The following is a 6,176-nucleotide window of genomic DNA, read 5'->3' as shown; positions in this document are numbered from 1 at the left end:
GATAAAAAAATAAACAAACCTTTAGCTAGACTAAGCAAGAGAAAAAGAGAGAGGACCCAAATAAATAAAATAATAAGTGAAAGATAAATAAAATTATAACGGATACCACAGAAGTACAAAGGATCATGAGAGACTACTATGAAAAACTATATGCCAACAAACTGGACAACCTAGAAGAAATGGCTAAATTCCTGGAAATGTACAATATGCCAAGACTGAATCATGAAGGAATAGAAAATTCAAACAGACCAATAATGAGTAAGGAGAGTGAAACAGCAATCAAAAACCTCACAGGGGCTTCCCTGGTGGAGCAGTGGTTGAGAGTCCACCTGCCGATGCGGGGGATATGGGTTCGTGCCCCAGTCTGGGAGGATCCCACATGCCGCGGAGCGGCTAGGCCCGTGAGCCATGGCCGCTGAGCCTGCGCGTCCGGAGCCTGTGCTCCGCAACGGGAGAGGCCACAACAGTGAGAGGCCCGCGTAACGCAAAAACAAAAAACAAACAAACAAAAAACCCCACAAAAGAAAAAGTCCAGGACAAGATGGTTTCACTGGTGAATTCTACCAAACATTTACAGAAGAATTAATGTCAATTCTTCTCAGACTCTGCCAAAAAATTGAAGAGGAGGCAACATTCCCAAAGTCATCCTATGAAGCCACCATCACCCTGATACCAAAACCAGACAAGAATACTACAAGAAAAGAAAATGACAGCCAATAACCCTGATGAATATAGATGCAAAAATTCTCAACAAAATACCAGTTAACCAAATTCAATAGCACATTAAAAAGATCATATACCATGATTAAGAGAGATTGACCCTTGAGAAGCAGGAATGGTTCAAGATACACAAATCAATAAGTGTAATACATCACATTAATCAAATGAAAGATAAAAATCATAAGGTCATCTCAATAGTTGCAGAAAAAACATTTGACAAAATTCAACATCTATTCATGATTTAAAAAAAAATCTCTCAACAAATTGATATAGAAGAAACATGCCTTGACATAATAAAGGCCATATATGACATGTCCACAACTAACATAGAGTTGGTGAAGGTTGAAACCTTTTCCTCTAAGATTGGGAAGAAGACAAGGTTACCCACTCTCACCACTCCTATTCAACAAGTACTGGAAGTCCTAGCCAGAAAAATCAGGCAAAAAATAAAATAAAATAAAGAGCATCAGAACTGGAAGTAAGCAAAATTATCTCTATTTTCAGATGACATGATTTTACTTGTAGAAAATCCTAAAGATGTTACAAAAAGAAAACTGTTAAAACTAATAAATGAATTTAGTAAAGTTGCAAGATGCAAAATCAACATACAAAAATCAGCTGTGTTTCTATACATTAATAATGAATTATCTAAAAAAGAAATTTTTAAAAAATCCCAATAGCATCAAAAACAATAAAATACTTAGGAATAAATTTAACTAGGGAGGTGAAAAATGTCTACATTAATAACTATAAGATGTTAATGAAAGAAATTGAAGACACAAATAAATCAAAAGATATCCTATATTCATGTATTGATACAATTGATATTGTTAAAATGTTCATAGAACCTGAAGCCACCTATAGATTCAGTGCAAGCCCTAACAAGACTCCAATATCATTTTTCACAGAAATAAAGAAAACAGAGGCAAGGAGTGGGGAGTGGGAGAACTGAGCAAAAGCGATCAAAAGGTACAAACTTCCAGTTATAAGGTTATGTACAGTGTGACAACTATCGCTAACGGTACTGTATTGTACATTTGAAAGTTGCTAAGCGAGTAGATCTTGAAAGTTCTCATCATAGGAAAAAGAATTTTGTAACTGTGTGAGATGATGAATGTTAATTAAACATTATGGTTATCATTTTGCAATACATATGTATATCAAATCATTATGTTGTATACCTTAAACTTATATCAATTATTTATTTATGTTGTACACCTTAAACTTCTCAATAAACCTGGAAAAAAAATTTTAAACTCAAAAAATATTCTTAATAAATAAATAAAAAGAAAGTTAACAGGATGTTGACTTAAAGAAAATGCACAACATGAGAGTTGCGAGTTAAGTTTTATTTGGGGCAAAGTGAGGACAGCAGCCTGGGAGACAGCGTTTCAGATAACTGAGAAACTGCTCTGAGGAGACGAGGGGAGGAGCCAGGATATAGAGGAGTTTTGCAGCAAAGAGCAGGTAGTCGGAAGTCAAAAGATTATTGTTAGCTCTTGGAGGAAGACGCGGTCGCCGCTGCAGCGGAGCCTCAGGCCACCCACTCATGCTCCTGACTCACCGCTGTTCGCCCTCGCTGAGGAACAAGTCGGTCAGGAAGCCGTGCCGCAGCCGTGGCTTTTACAGATATCGAAAAGACTCCCGTGGAGCCCGAGGTGGCGATTCACCGGATTCGAATCACCCTCATCAGCCGCAACGTGAAGTCTTTGGAGAAGGTATGTGCTGACCTCATCAGAGGCGCAAAGGAAAAGAATCTCAAGGTGAAAGGACGGGTTCGGATGCCTACCAAGACTCTGAGAATAACTACAAGGAAAACTCCTTGTGTTGAAGGTTGACTTGGGATCGTTTCCAGGTGAGGATCCACAAGCGACTTATTGACCTGCACAGTCCTCTGAGATTGTCAAGCAGATCACTTCTATCAGTATTGAGCCAGGAGTCGAGGTTGAAGTCACTATTGCAGATGCTTAAATCAACATTTTTAATAAACTGATAATCAGTTGTCAAAAAAAAAAAGATTATTGTTAAATAAAGAAAACCAGATATCTCAAGTTAAGGGATTTAGTGCTTTTCTGTGTATGGGAAGATGCAAGAGTCTGGGCTCACTGAAATCATTCCTTTGATATGCACCTTAGCTATCTGGGGCCTGTATTTTCACACCCTGAGTTTCCGCAGGGCTCGCTGCAGGGAGTGGCTGCAGTGTGATGGCTGCTATTCTTTTCAGCCCTGAGTTTCCTCAGGACTCACCAGCTCACGTTGGAGGGCTGCAATCATTGGTGACTATGACATCCTTTGTTTATTGATATGGCAGGAAATATTCCATTTATAAATATTCCATTCCATTTATAAATATTCCATTTATCAAGGAAAAGATTTGAACAAGATACTTTACCAAAGAAGATACATGGAGCAAATACACGAAAAAATGCTTAATATCATTCGTTATTAGGGAAATTAATACCAAAACCACAATGAGATACCACTACATACTTATTAGATGGGCTTTAAAAACAAGATAATTACCAAATACTGCTGGAGCAAGGAAAGCATAATGATAAGTAAAAGAAGACAAACTCAAAATAATTTAAATAATACAAATCATTTCTTTTATATGACATTCTATAAAACGCAAAACTAGAAGGACAGAAATCATATCAGTGGTGTGTAGGGACTGGAGTGAGGAGAAGGACTTATCTACAAAGGGAGGTGAAGGAAACTTTTGGGATGATGGAGATGTTCTCTATCTTAATTGTAGAGGCAATTACATGACTATGTAAGTTTGTCAAAATTCATTGAACTGTACACCAAAGAAGGGTGAATTTTACTATATGTAAATTATATCTCAATAAACCAAAGGAACAAGCATCACAATAAATCCAAAATTAATTGCATATAAATCATCTTGTGAATCATTATTTTAATGAAATTACTCAAATTGAATCAGGGCAAAATTCAGTGCATTATTTGAATTTTTGAAATGTTTTAGTGATAACTTTTCAGATTAATAGAATACATACTTCTAAAGTATTCACCACAATTGTTAAAAGGTGAGGCATCATTTAGTATTACTGTCATTGATCAGCATCTATGGTAATTGCCTGTGACACATTAGCATTCATTATGCAAGAAGCATTTCTTGAGTATTACTAGCCTACAGGCCTAAAAAAACTCATTTCTCTTCAGTTCTGGGCCAGTAGGATATGCTTCAGTCTTCTTCAATAAACTTTTATAAGGTACGATCAGATGAGACCAAATCTAAGAAAAGTAACTTCAAGCGTAGTTTCAGCTGGTCCATAATGGTAGAGTTGTTTAATATTAGAAAATAAAGCCATACAGTACGGCAGTATTACAGACTGTAATTACTACACTTAGAATGAATGAAACTTATCAAAGACATTTTAAGTTGCCTAGATATCATAACTCTCAGGTTACCCAAAAGCAAAATGCTAGGGCTTCCCTGGTGGCGCAGTGGTTGAGAGTCCGCCTGCTGATGCAGGGGACACGGGTTCGTGCCCCGGTCCGGGAAGATCCCACATGCTGCAGAGTGGCTGGGCCCATGAGCAATGGCCACTGAGCCTGCGTGTCCGGAGCCTGTGCTCCGCAACGAGAGAGGCCACAACAGTAAGAGGCCCGCGTACCGCAAAAAAAAAAAAAAGCAAAATGCTAAAAATATACTGTAAGATCTAAGAACATTATGTGAATAGTGAATGGGAGCAAATTACATATGTGAAATTTTTTGTCATAATCTCTACCCTAGGTTTTAGTTCCACCTATACATTACATTTTCCCTACTTCTCATCTCCATGTTTGAAATAATCAGATAACCCTGTAATTTCCATGCGCTCTTGCTGCAAATATGAACTCACCAATGCTTCAGGAGTCCCCGAAAGACAAGCAATCTATATAGAATTGTTTTCATGGGCATGCCACTTATGTAGTCACACAGGTCCCCAGTTTAGAAGGACCTACATTTGGTGTGATGCTCTGCTATGGCTGTCTGGAAATTCTTAGTAATTTTTGAACAAGGGCCCCACATTGTCAGTTTGTACTGGTCCCCGCAAATTATGTAACTGGTCCAACTTTATAAATACCAAAACTGACATGAGGATTCTAAGTTACTCTTTACACAGAGTCACTTGGGTCATGCATTTGACTAAAAACTAACCAAATTTATCTTGAAACACTTTAGTTAAGAAACTACAGCTGGAAAACTGGCAAGTTGAGGTCATACAATGTCTAGGAACTTCTGGTAAGATAGACATGTTGCAAGGACAATTCATTTGTCTGAGACTTTGGGACATCCATTTTCTGCTCTAGTTAAAATAGGGTATAAAGAAAACTAGATAGATTTTCCTCTCATGTAATCAACTGTTGTTGTAAGGAAGCTCATATTTACACTTGGTGTTACCGAAGTTTTCATTTTAATGTTTGGTCAGTTCTTCCTCCTAAAAGGTTTCATATATTCATTCACTTATTCATTCATTCAATAAATATCTGATGAGTGCCTACTATGCACCAGGCACTGTGTTTAACACTAGACAGAAAATAGAAAAACAAAACAATAAAACAGTGTTCTTCCCTCATGAAACTTAAAGTCACCGAATTAGTCACTCCCTCTCTTCCCAGTTATAATTTTGTTACATTTTCTCTCAGGCATTGATTTTTAATCTGTGAATCTGGGAGAACAATATGCTACATACCAACTTTTTCAATAGCAAAATAATATAAGCGTCTGTGCCTTTTAAAATGTCAGGTTTTAGGGCTTCCCTGGTGGCGCAGTGGTTGAGAGTCTGCCTGCCGATGCAGGGGACATGGGTTCGTGCCCCGCTCTGGGAAGATCCCACATGCCGCGGAGCGGCTAGGCCCATGAGCCATGGTCGCTGAGCCTGCGCGTCTGGAGCCTGTGCTCCACAACGGGAGAGGCCACAACAGTGAGAGGCCCGCGTACCACAAAATAATAATAATAATTCAGATTTTACTATTTAATAATGAGAGAAAGTTGGCTTTTAAAAAAAGTGCCTGGGCCATGTGTAAGGTATCCAGTAAACGGTTAGCATTGCTACTAATATAAACCATGTCACCAATCTTCCCTTCGTACTAAGTGGCAAGAGCTATGATGGTCAGCCTCAAAGCTGGCTTCCAGCCCAGTCAGCCCCTGCAGCCGGCAGGGCCCAAGGCAGCAGTGTGTTTTTTAAGTGGGCTAAAAAGCATTTGGCTTGAATCTCAAATGCTGAGTCTTTCTGCAAGATAGCATATACGTAACCCAAGTGCTTTGGAGGGGAGCTGATTTTAAAAGCATTAGAGCAAGGGAGCCTTCTCTTAATCATGGTCCAAACGAAAACCAGTTGGTCCCCTGCAATCTTTCTTCATCCTCAGTGGCGTAGCTAGGGCTCTTTGGTTCTAGAAAAGCATCTCTCTCATGCATTAGCCATAACACAAAGCAACAGATGCCTAAT

General features: G+C 38.6%; 1 pseudogene; it reads left to right on the top strand.

Moving 5' to 3' along the window:
• Positions 1-2,303: 2,303 nt before the first annotated feature.
• LOC101272692 (40S ribosomal protein S20-like) lies at positions 2,304-2,691 on the top strand (annotated as a pseudogene).
• Positions 2,692-6,176: the final 3,485 nt, after the last annotated feature.

This window comes from Orcinus orca, chromosome 17 (assembly GCF_937001465.1).
Source record: "Orcinus orca chromosome 17, mOrcOrc1.1, whole genome shotgun sequence".
Lineage (NCBI taxonomy): Eukaryota > Metazoa > Chordata > Mammalia > Artiodactyla > Delphinidae > Orcinus > Orcinus orca.
Note: the sequence above shows the minus strand (reverse complement) of the source record. Positions and strands in the feature narration are given on the sequence as shown.